The sequence below is a fragment of the Tamandua tetradactyla genome, chromosome 13 (assembly GCF_023851605.1).
Source record: "Tamandua tetradactyla isolate mTamTet1 chromosome 13, mTamTet1.pri, whole genome shotgun sequence".
In the NCBI taxonomy this organism is placed as follows: Eukaryota; Metazoa; Chordata; class Mammalia; order Pilosa; family Myrmecophagidae; genus Tamandua; species Tamandua tetradactyla.
In genome coordinates this window covers 25,158,062-25,169,465 of record NC_135339.1, presented here as the reverse complement: position 1 = coordinate 25,169,465, position 11,404 = coordinate 25,158,062, and the positions used below count along the sequence as shown (strand labels likewise).

The 11,404-nt window shown below is 42.1% G+C and overlaps 1 pseudogene; it reads right to left on the bottom strand.

Annotated features, from left to right (window-relative positions):
- Positions 1 to 449: 449 nt before the first annotated feature.
- LOC143653348 (nucleic acid dioxygenase ALKBH1-like) overlaps positions 450 to 11,404 on the bottom strand; it is a 53,886-nt pseudogene continuing 42,931 nt past the window's right edge.

The window sequence follows — 11,404 nt, the reverse complement described above, 5'->3', positions numbered from 1 at the left end:
AGATCAAAGAATGCTTTGAGGAGCTGAGACTCATGGCTGGTGCACGGAGCCACAGGTCGGCAGACACAGTAAGGCGAGGCGCACTCAGTTTCCCTATAACATACACTGCTATTATAATATACACCTAAATCTGATGTATTTGAAGACTCCGCACATAAGGAGACTCACTTCTCCCTCTCTCAGAGGTAATGGAAGATGCTGAGAAGGCTTTGTGAAGGTCAGATTTCCTTGGAATTCTCAATATACTTAAGTATCAGTACTTATCTAGGACTGGACTGCATCAAATATGCAGGGCACAGTGGTTAATCAATTTACTCCTCGAGGTAAGTTTCAGGGCAACAGCGTGCTGCGTGAATGAGGTTTCCCCTGTTTTTGTGGCTTGTCCTGGCGCTGAGGTCCACGGCGTGGTTGTAAGACCTGCCTGAGTAAAAGAACGGGATCCCCGACCCTCAGCTGTCAGGGTTTAATCTGGCCCATTTTCCTTGGCTATTTTCTGCTTCCAGATGACAGTAACTCGTGGTGATGTGCCTTATTTTCTCCTCCGTGGGTTCCAAAGGGACATCCTGGTCTGCGGCCAGTGCCTGTCGGGCAGTCATGCTACCCCGCGCAGTCCTCAGGTGGCTGGGACAACCTGCCGCAGCACAGGGCCCCCCCCACAAACTCCGTAGGAAGGATGGCCGGGAGAGACGTCTCCAGGCAGCGAGGCCGGGCTTCCCACTCAGGACGTGGAAGGACTCGAGGGACTCACGGTTCAACAGGCGACTGAAACCTGGCGTGGCCATCCTGTCACCACCGTGCATACACATGGCTGTGGGTGCCTCATTGCTTTGGCGGCCACCCGGGAGAAAGGTGGCGGCCTGTCCAAAGCTGAACGGCAGGAGAGGTTTGGAATGACCTAGTGCAGATTTGCCTACCGGGATTCCCAGTGTGGAGACTAAGAGATGGCAGTTCAGGTTACCTGCCTCGGCTTGAAAGCCCTGAAGTCCATAGGCCGCGGCCACGTGCTCCGAGAAAGCCAGGTCAGAAGGGAAAGGTGGGGAATGCTCTGCTGAGTATTTCTTTCTGTCCCTGTTACAAAAGTAGCCCAGGGTTGCCCAGCGCAGCTTCTCTAAGAAACTTCTGGGTCTCCATTTATGTACTTCTTCATGCCTCGGGAACTCTTTGCTCTGTTCCTGTAGATCTCCAGTATCTTCTTTAGTCACGTGCTTGTCCGGGTTACATACACTGGGTTTCTGGGAATATAACTGAAGGCACGGTTTCACCCCGGGCTGCTGGTAACCTGGGAGACGCGGGGTTTGGGACGAAAATAAATCCGGGACAGCCTGCAGGCCCGGCGCTGGCCGCGCGCGCGACTGGTTGGAGTCCTGCTGTGTGCATCGCGCTCGCCCACTGAGGACACACTCAGCGGAGATGCGAGCACCACTGACAAAACACAATCGATAGCCCTTCATGAGGATTTAAATGGAGGAAGCATGTGGAATGAAGATGAGGGAGAAACGACTTACAGGTTTTTAGCACAACTATATTTTTTAAACAACTATGATTATTCAGACTTGGCAGAGAATTTTTAAAAAATGAGTGAAATGCGCCATCGCTTCAAGTATAACTGACAGCATTTCTTTTTTTATATGTGAAACTTTTTTCTTTCTTTTAATTAACTTAAAAATTTTTTTAAACATAGCAACAAACACATTCTTACCATATGATCATTCCATTCTACATACAGAACCAGTAACTCACAATATCATCACATAGTTGTATATTCATCATCATGATCATTTCTTAGAACATTTGTATCAATTCAGAAAAAGAAAAAAGAAAAAAAAATCATACATTCCATTACCCCACCCTTTCATTAATCACTAGCATTTCAATTGGTTAAATTTATTTTAACATTTGTTACCCCTATTATTTGTCTTTAATCTGTATGTTTTACTCATCTGTCGAAAAGTTTGATGTTCCTTTTATCTGACACAAGGTTTTCACAAGCACACGGTCACATTGCAAAAGCTATATCATTACACAATCATCTTCAAGAAACATGACTACTGGAACACAGCTTTTCATTTTCAAGCACTTCCCTCCAGCCTCTCCATTATACCTGTACTAAAAAGGTGATATTTATATTATGTGTAAGAATAACCTCCAGGCTAACCTCTCGATTCTGTTTGGAATCTCTCAGCCATTGACACTTTATTTTGTCTCACTTCTCTCTTCCCCCTTTCAGTCAAGAAGGTTTTCTCAATCTCTTGAGGCTAAGTCCCAGCTCATTCTAGGACTTCTGTCCCACGTTGCCAGGAAAGTCCATCCCCCTGGGAGTCATGTCCCACATAGAGAGGAGGAGGGCAGTGAGTTTGCTTGTCATGTTGGCTGAGAGAGAGAGGCCACATCTGAGCAACAAAAGAAGTTATCTTGGGGGTGATTCTTGGGGCTAATTTTAAATAGGCTTAACCTATTCTTTGGAGGGTTAAGTTTCATAAGAACAAACCCCAAGATTGGGGGCTCAGCTTATTGCTTTGGTTGTCCACACTGCTTGTGAGAATATCAAGAATTCCCCACTTGGGGAAGTTGAATTTTCCCCCTTTCTCACCATTCCTCCATAGGACTTTGCAAATACTTTTTTATTCACTGTTTAAATCACTCTGGGATTTACCGGGCCACCACACTGGACAAACCTACAAAATCTCATGCCCTAGCCAAGGTTCCATGTACTTATGGTGTTCAATTAAGCTGACAGCATTTCTTGCCTATGTTAAAATGTAAACTTTCAAGCAGAAATTAGCATTTGGGCAAATTTCTTGCATCCACCACCATGAGCTTGACAGCCTCCCAGGATTTTAAAGGACTTTCTGATGAGATGGGTGCTGATGCGAATGCATATGATCTTTTGGCATTGTTTAGTGAGATGGGTCAGTTTTTGGAAGATCTGCACGAGTCAGCAAACTGAAATTTTTTGGATGACCAATGCATGATATTACAAAATCATATGTGGGTAAAAGATCCATTCAACTTGCAAAATAGACCAACGCATTTTAATGTAACACAGTGATAAATTCATTGATAGGGTTTCAGATTCCACACAGCAATCAACAATTAAGGAACTAATGCAAGTGATAGCCGAAAGAGAATTAGATAGCTATACTAATATCAGATAAAATAAACTTTAAGTCAAAATTATTAACGAGGGTCAAAGAAGGTCATTATATACTGATAAAAGGCTTGATTTAACAAGAAGATGTAACAATTTAAGTGAAAGGACAGAAAAATATATAGCATGCAAGAAGAAGTACCACTAGTTGAGTTTTGATGTGGTATCAAAGAAGAAAAATACAATTATATGAAAAGGCTTCTTGAATACTTCTCTCTTTTCCAGTATGTCCGGATGAAGTTGGACTTTCTTCATAGACTTCAGTCAAAACGACATATTCCAACAGACTGAATGCAGAAGCAGGTGTGTGCCTCCAACAGTCTTCATTAAAGAGGATTTGCAAAAGTGTAAAACAATGCTACTCTTCTTGCTAAACTTTTTTTTTTTCTTTTGGGAATATGTTGTTTTTGTTTACATCTGATGGGTTTATTATTGTTATTTTTAGATGAATTAAAATATCTGAATCCTCTTCCTGGACCATCCACCCAACCCAACCCCCCAAAAAAGTGCTTTTTAAGTAAATAATGGGATGGGGGACAGGGGCTAGAATAGATTGGGTAGATGGAAGTACTGGTGGTTGGTGAGAGGGAGGGGTGGGGGATGTTCTAGTTTGCTAGCTGCCAGAATGCAACACACCAGAGACAGATTGGCTTTTAATAAAGGGGGATTTATTTTGTTAGTTCTTCAGAGGAAAGGCAGCTAACTTTCATCTGAGGTTCTTTCTTACGTGGGAAGGCACAGGGTGGTCTCTGCTGGCCTTCTCTCCAGGCCCCTGAGTTCCAACAACTTTCACTGGGGTGATTTCTTTCTGTATCTCCAAAGGCCTGGGCTGAGCTGCGAGTGCTGAGATGAGGTATGTTGAACTGCTTAGGCTGGGCTATGTTGAGCTCTCTCATTTAAGCACCAGCCAATGAAATCAAACATCAGTCATCACAGCAGGCACGCCTTCTAGCCGACTGCAGATGTAATCAGCAACAGATGAGCTTCACACACCTTTGGCTCATGTCCACAGCAATAAATCTAGGCACCTTCACCTGACCAAGTTGACAACTAAATCTAACTACCACATGCAAACAATTCTCTTCTAGCTGCGGACCTATAAATCTCAAAACAAGTTATCTGGTGCCAGTATACAAAGGAGGACACTCACAGATACAGCTTTTCATTTCCATAGGGAGAAATTGGAAGGAACACAAGAGTCACAAGACCCAACAGTCCTGAAAACCTGCAGGGCAACCTCCATTTGATTTCAAAGTCTGAAAGTCATTTATCCTTCATCTTTGGAAAGTGGCAGTCCCACCCTTTCCAAGGGCCTCCGCAGTGGCCCGTCTCTTTCCAAATCAACCTCAGAGGACATTGGGGAGACCACCTTTTACTCGGCTCCAGTCTCTCCAAGCATCAGGGCCACACCTGGGCTCTCTGCCATTTCTGGGGCTCAACCCCTCCATGTGTGGCAGCCAGGCTCTCCCCAGTTCTCATGGAGTGTGCTGTACTTCGCAAAGGCCTGAGGCTGCAGGACTCTTCCACTGCTGGAGATGAGCGACTCATCCTCTGCCCTCAGGGCAAACTCTATCTCCATGTATATGGGTGGGTCCACTCTACTGGCCGAGGTTTCTTGGCTTCAGACCCGAGCTTCCATCATTCTCACTCTGCAAACTCCACTTTGTCCCTTTTGTGTCCCTCTTTGTCCAGATTGGCAGTGGTTTCATTTACACCAACAGTCTCTTCAAGCACTCCAGGACTTCATCATTCTCTTCACAGTTCCTCCAAAATCTTCCCCTTATCCATCCAAAAAAACGTTCCAACATATCTGGTATTTGCAAACTGTAGCAGTACCTCACTCTCCAGTACCAAATTATATTAGTCAGGGTTCTCTAGAGAAACAGAATCAACAGGAAACACTCGCAAATATAAAATTTATAAAAGTGTCTCATATAACCGTGGGAATGTAGAATCCAAAATCCGCAGGGCAGGCTGCGAAGCCGATGATTCTGATGGAAGGTCTGGACGAACTCCACAGGAGAGGCTCGCCAGCCGAAGCAGGAAGAGAGCCTGTCTCTTCTGAATCCTCCTTAAAAGGCTTCCAGTTATTAGAATAAGCATCAGTCATTGCAGAAGACACACCCCTTGGCTGATTACAAATGGAATCAGCTGTGGATGCAGCTGATGTGATCATGATTTAATTTTATGAAATGTCCTCATTGCAACAGACAGGCCAGCACTTGCCCAGCCAAACAGGTACCACCACTTGGCCAAGTTGACACATGAACCTGACCATGACAGGGGGTGTGGTATGTATGAGTTTTTTCTTTTTTCTTTTTTCTTTCTTTTTCTGGAGTTATGCAAATATTCTAAAAATGATCATGGTGATGAATACACAACTATGTGGTGATATTGTGAGCCATTGATTGTACACCATGTATGAAATGTGTGTGAAGATTAATCAATAAAAACATTTAAAAATATGTAACTGGCTTCTCAATATGTTTAAGATTGTAAAGGTGCCCTGAGAACAAAAATTTAAGAACAGCCAATCTATGCATCCAATTTCAAGATGGTAAGAGAGCATCTGGAAATACTTCTTTTGAAAAACTATGCTTTGTGATACTACTTCACAAAGACTTGGATGACCATAATTTAAAAAAGACAGACAATAGCAAGTATTGGTGAGGATGTGGAGACATGTTAGAACCCTCATACATTGCTGGTGGGACTACAGAATGATGCGGCCTCTTTTTTTATTTTTTTAGCACAGGCAGGCACTGGGAATCGAACCCAGGTCTACGGCATGGCAGGCGAGAACTCTGCCACTGAGCCACCACTGCCCGCCCTTTTTTTTTTTAATTGTGAAAAATAACATACAAAAATGCGATACATTTCAAAGCACACCCCAGCAATTAGATAAAGAACAGATTTCTATTTTAGGTTTTCCTTCCAAATGCTCCAAGACACTGGAGACTAAAAGAAATTTCAATATAGTGACTCAGCAGTCATATTCATTTGTTAAATCCTATCTTCTCTCATAAGTCCACCTTTTCCTTTGACCTTTCTCCTAATCTTTAGGGTTATTTGGGCTATGCCCATTGTAACTAATTTTTCATGTTGGAAAGGGTTGTCAGTAATATGGGATAAGGGGATGGAACTAGTTGATGTTCTGGAAAGGTTGGTCCCTCTGGGTTTCAGGACTTATCTGGAGGTTGTAGGTTACTAGAAAGTAATCATAGTGCATGGAACATTTGTAGAATCTCAGATAGAGCCCTAGGTGTTCTTTAGGGTTAGCAGGAATGGTTTTGGTTGGGATTTGGCAAACCATGATAAATATCTAGCTGAAGCTGTGTAAGATAGCCTCTTGACTCTATTTGGACTTTCTCAGCCACTGATCCTTATTTATTACAAATTTTCCCCCTTTTGGTCAGGATGGCATTGTTGATCCCACAGTGCCAGGGCCAGGCATTGTTGATCCCACAGGGCCAGGGCCAGACAGGAGATATGTCTCACCTTGCCAGGGAGAGTTTTACCCCTGATGTGATGTCCCATGTAGCAGGGAGGATAATTATTTCACTTACAGAGTTGGGCCTAAAAAGAGTGAGGCCACATCTGAGTAAGAAAAGGGGTCCTCTGGATGTCACTCTCAGGCATGCCTATAGGTAGGCTAAGCTTCTCTGCTACATAAATAAGCTTCACAGGAGCAAACCTCAAGATCAAGGCCTTGGGAGCTCCTAATGTTTGAGACAGTATCAGGGGTTTCCCTGGTAGTAAATTTTAATAGTTCCATATTTTTTCTCCTATTCCTCAAGGGATTTGCCAATACTTGTTTTTATTTGCTCAACATATTCTGGGATGTATCTGGGTATTACTCTGAGCTATACAGAATTACAAGCCTTCATCCCCATTCTGGGCTCCATGTGTTTGGATTGTTTAAATGGTCTATCCAGACAGATTGATTTAGATTATGTGCTACAGAAAGTTAGGCTTTGGACAAAATAACCCTCTTTCTTTGGTCTCATACAGTAAGTGAAGTTCTAAAATACAGACAATGTCCTCCTTACCCCTGTATTCTGATTTACCTTAGTCCCAACTTGATCAGCTTTGTCCTTATCTCTTAATTTTGAAGCCTGACCTCTTTTGTCAGTTTCTTTAACAGTTGTTGCATGTGGCTATGCTGACGTGCAGAACTGCTGAATTCTAACTCTGAGTCTTAGATGTCACACAGGAAACCCAAAGTTCCAGGGAAATATCAATATATATTGATATTATATCAACATATATAGCACAGCATCTCAAAGTCCAGATATAACAATTACAGCTCTGGACTAAATGTGACTGCTATAAGAACTTACAATCTAGAGGCACAGCCCTTTTGGGAAACAGGATGGCAGTTCCTCAAAGTATTAAACATAGGGTACCATATGACCCAGGAATTCCATTCCTAGTTATCTATATACCCGAGATAAAGGAAAACATGCATCCACACAAAGGCTTGTACATGAATGTTCATAGCAGCTTTATTAGAAATAGAGAAAAGTAGAAGTGATCCAAATGTCCATAAACTGACAAATGGGTAATAAATAAAATGCGATGTATCCATATAATGGAATATGATTTAGCAATAAAAAGAACAAAGTACTGAAACATTCTAAAACACTGGTGAACCTTGAAAACATTCTGTTAACTGAAAGAAGCCAATCACAAAAGGTCACATAGCCTATGATTCCAGTTTCATGAACTGTCTAATATAGAAAAACGTATAGGAACAGAAAATACATTAGTGCTTCCCGAGAGCTGGGTTGGGGAACAAGAATGAGAAGATGACTGCTAATGGATAGAATGTGCTTTTTGGGGTGACGAAAGTGCTTTCAAATCACAATGGGGTGATGATTGTACGACTCTGTGAGTATATACTAAAAACCCAACGAATGGCATATTATAAACGGGCGAAGTGTATGTTATATGAATCATATCACAATAAAGCCATTTAAAAATAATCTATTCTAAACCTACAACTTCTCTAACAAAAAGGATGAAATAATCTACCCTAAAGATTAAATAAAGAAATAAAATGATCTACTAAAATAAAAAGCAGGGCAAGTGGGATAACACATTGGGTGGGAGAGTGTTGAGAATTCTGCCCGCTGGTGGCCAGTCCCAGTGTAACAACCGGAAAGTCAAGACACTGGCACTTGCTATCTTAGGATTGACCACAAGAGGGCAGAAGAACACAGCATTTGCTGAGCTAACCTCTCCGGGGAATCCTGCTTTGAATCTCCAAGTTGGTCCTGAGACACCTCACACCTCACCAGGTGCCCAGGAACTGGGGCGGAGGTTAAGGAAGGGCCATTCTGAAGATGCACTTGGGCACAGACACGAACAGGTCGGCACGCCGATTGGGTGCGCGCCTACTGGTCCAGCCATAGCGGCCTGAGGGACCCGGGAGGGGTGGGACACCAAACCTTGAAGATTCAATCCTGAACCCTTCAGCCACTGGTCCTCTCTTAAGACCATGATCTGCTGGAGTTGCCGTGTCTGGGCCGGGCGGTGGGCTCGGCAGGTCCTCACCCAGCAGCCGGGGCTGGGGAGGAGGAGCTGACTGCTCAGATGCCCACTGTCCCAGGCCGGTCCTGTGAGAGACTTGGGGGAACAAATCCCTGTAATACCCTTGACGGTGTTGTATGTACTGTTTTAGAGCAGTGCCTTTGTAATTCATGTGGTTCCCATTTAAAGGGAGGGGAACTGAGGCAGAGACTCAGATTAAAAATAAATAAATAATAGGGGGAACAAATGCTAAAACAAATCAAGTAGATTGAGATGCTAGTGATCAATGAAAGGGAGCGGTAAGGGTAATATAGAAAAAATAGGGGGAACCAAGGTTAAAGTACATTGGGGAGATGGAAATACTAGTGGTCAATGAGAGGGAGGGGTAAGGGGTATGGTATGTATGAGTTTTTCTTTTTTCTTTTTATTTCCTTTTCTGGAGTGATGCAAATGCTCTAAGAAATGATGATGGTGATGAACAGACAACTATGTGATGATATTGTGAGCAATTCATTGTACACCATGGATGGAATGTTTGTATGTTAAGAATGTGTTTGTGTTGTATGTTGTTTACCAATAAAAAAATATTTTTTAATGTTGTAACAAACCTTTATATCTATAGCTCTATCTCTATCAATCCGTAAATGATATTTTCATGCTATTATGAACAAGTAAGGATCAGTAAAACTGATATTTTCTATAGGATTAATTTCTAGCACCAGGATGGCTAGTATAGAGAGTATGCAGATTTTAAATGTTAGCACGCACTGCCAAATTTCTAAAAAGGTTGTACCGATTTACACTGCTGCCCACAGAGAATGAAAGTACAATTTGCCCACACACCCCTGAGCACTGGATATATCAGTCTTTAAATTTTCACAAGAAAATTGATCCCAAGAGAAACAGTAAAGAAAAAAATCCATTAAAACCCTGGTGGTATCTGTTCTGTAACTACTTGTTAAGATGTACTTGGAAATTTACTGCCTTTTTGCACATGTGTTTTATGTCACACACACAAAAAAAAGTTAAAAAAAACAAACCACTGGTGGGACTTACTAAATTCTATTATAATAATAAGAACAAACAAATATATAGGCTGTATCATGCCCCGGCACTGTTCTAAGTATTTTGCAGATCCTGCTTAATCCTCACAAAAATCTCATGAGACGATTCATCTTTTATACCCATCTCCAACTTGAGGAAATTGAGGCATGGAGGGGTTAAGTGACTTGTCTAAGGCCGTCCAGCTAGGAAAAGGTAGAGAAGGCTTAGAATTTTTTCCTGGCCTCATAACACCCTGCAGAGGCATATTGTTGTTCCTAATTTTACAGATTGGGAAACTGAGGCTCAGAGAAATGAAATGACCAGTCCATGCCCATGCTGATAATGAAAAGCATAGACTAGTCCCCTAACTACTGTCCTGCATTTCATAGGAAAACTATGTCAATGCTTAGACCCCATATTGGGATCCATTTTTACTCACCAATCCCAATTATGAGAGGACAGTGGCTCAGTCTCTCCAACACTCAGACTGTCCATTCAGAGCCGTGCTGTCCTGTAGTGTAGCCATGGGCTGCAGGTGGCTGTTTAAATATGTGTTAGCTAAAATTAAATAAAATTAAGACCCTTCAAGTGCTCAAGAGCCACATTTGGGCGCCATATTGGGCAACACCAATGATAGGACAATTCCATGTGCATCTTTCTACTGGACGGCGCCAAGTCCAGAGATAGCTTTACAAAGAGCCAATAATTATTTTTCTAAAAGGAGGGTTGGGATATTCTGGATACTCTTTTTTCTTTTTCCAAACTTTTTTATTGTATAGTGTAACATATATACAAAGCAAAGAAATAAAAAAGCAATAGTTTTCAAAGCATTCTTCAACAAGTAGTTACAGGACACATTCCAGAGTTTGTCATGGGCTACCATACGCTCCTCTCAGATTTTTCCTTCTAGCTGCTCCAGAATGTAGGAGGCTAGAGGGCTTAAATATTTTTTTATCAACACAATCGACTTTTTGTTCCTTCTTTTTTGTGAAAAATAACATATATACAAAAAAGTTATAAATTTCAAAGCACAGCACCACAATTAGTGGTAGAACATATCTGAGAGTTTGACATGGGTTACATTTCCATAATTTTAGGTTTTTACTTCTAGCTGCTCTAAGATACTGAAAACTAAAAGAGATATTTTAATGATTCAGCATTCTTATTCATTTGTTAAATCCTATCTTCCCTGTATAACTCCACCATCACTTTTGATCTTTTCATACCTCTCTTTAAGGGTATTTGGGCTATGGTCATTCTAAATTTTCCATATTGGAAGGGTCTGTCAGTAATATGGGGTAGGGAGATGGAAATATCTGATGCTCTGGAGAGGCTGGGCCCTCTAGGTTTCAAGACTTATCTGGACCAGGGACCCATCTGAAGGTTGTAGGTTTCTGGAAAGTTACTCTAGTGCATGGAACCCTTGTGGAATCTTATATATTGCCCTAGTGTTCTTTAGGATTGGCTGGAATGGTCCAGGTTGGGGTTGGCAGGTTATGATAGGTAGCAAGGTCTACCTGAAGCTTGCATAAGAGCAACCTCCAGAGTAGCCTCTCGACTCTATTTGAACTCTCTCTGCCACTGATACTTTATTAATTACACTTCTTTTCCTCCTTTTGGTCAGCATGGAATTGTTGATCCCATGGTGCCAGGCCTGGATTCATCCTAGGAATCCTCTCC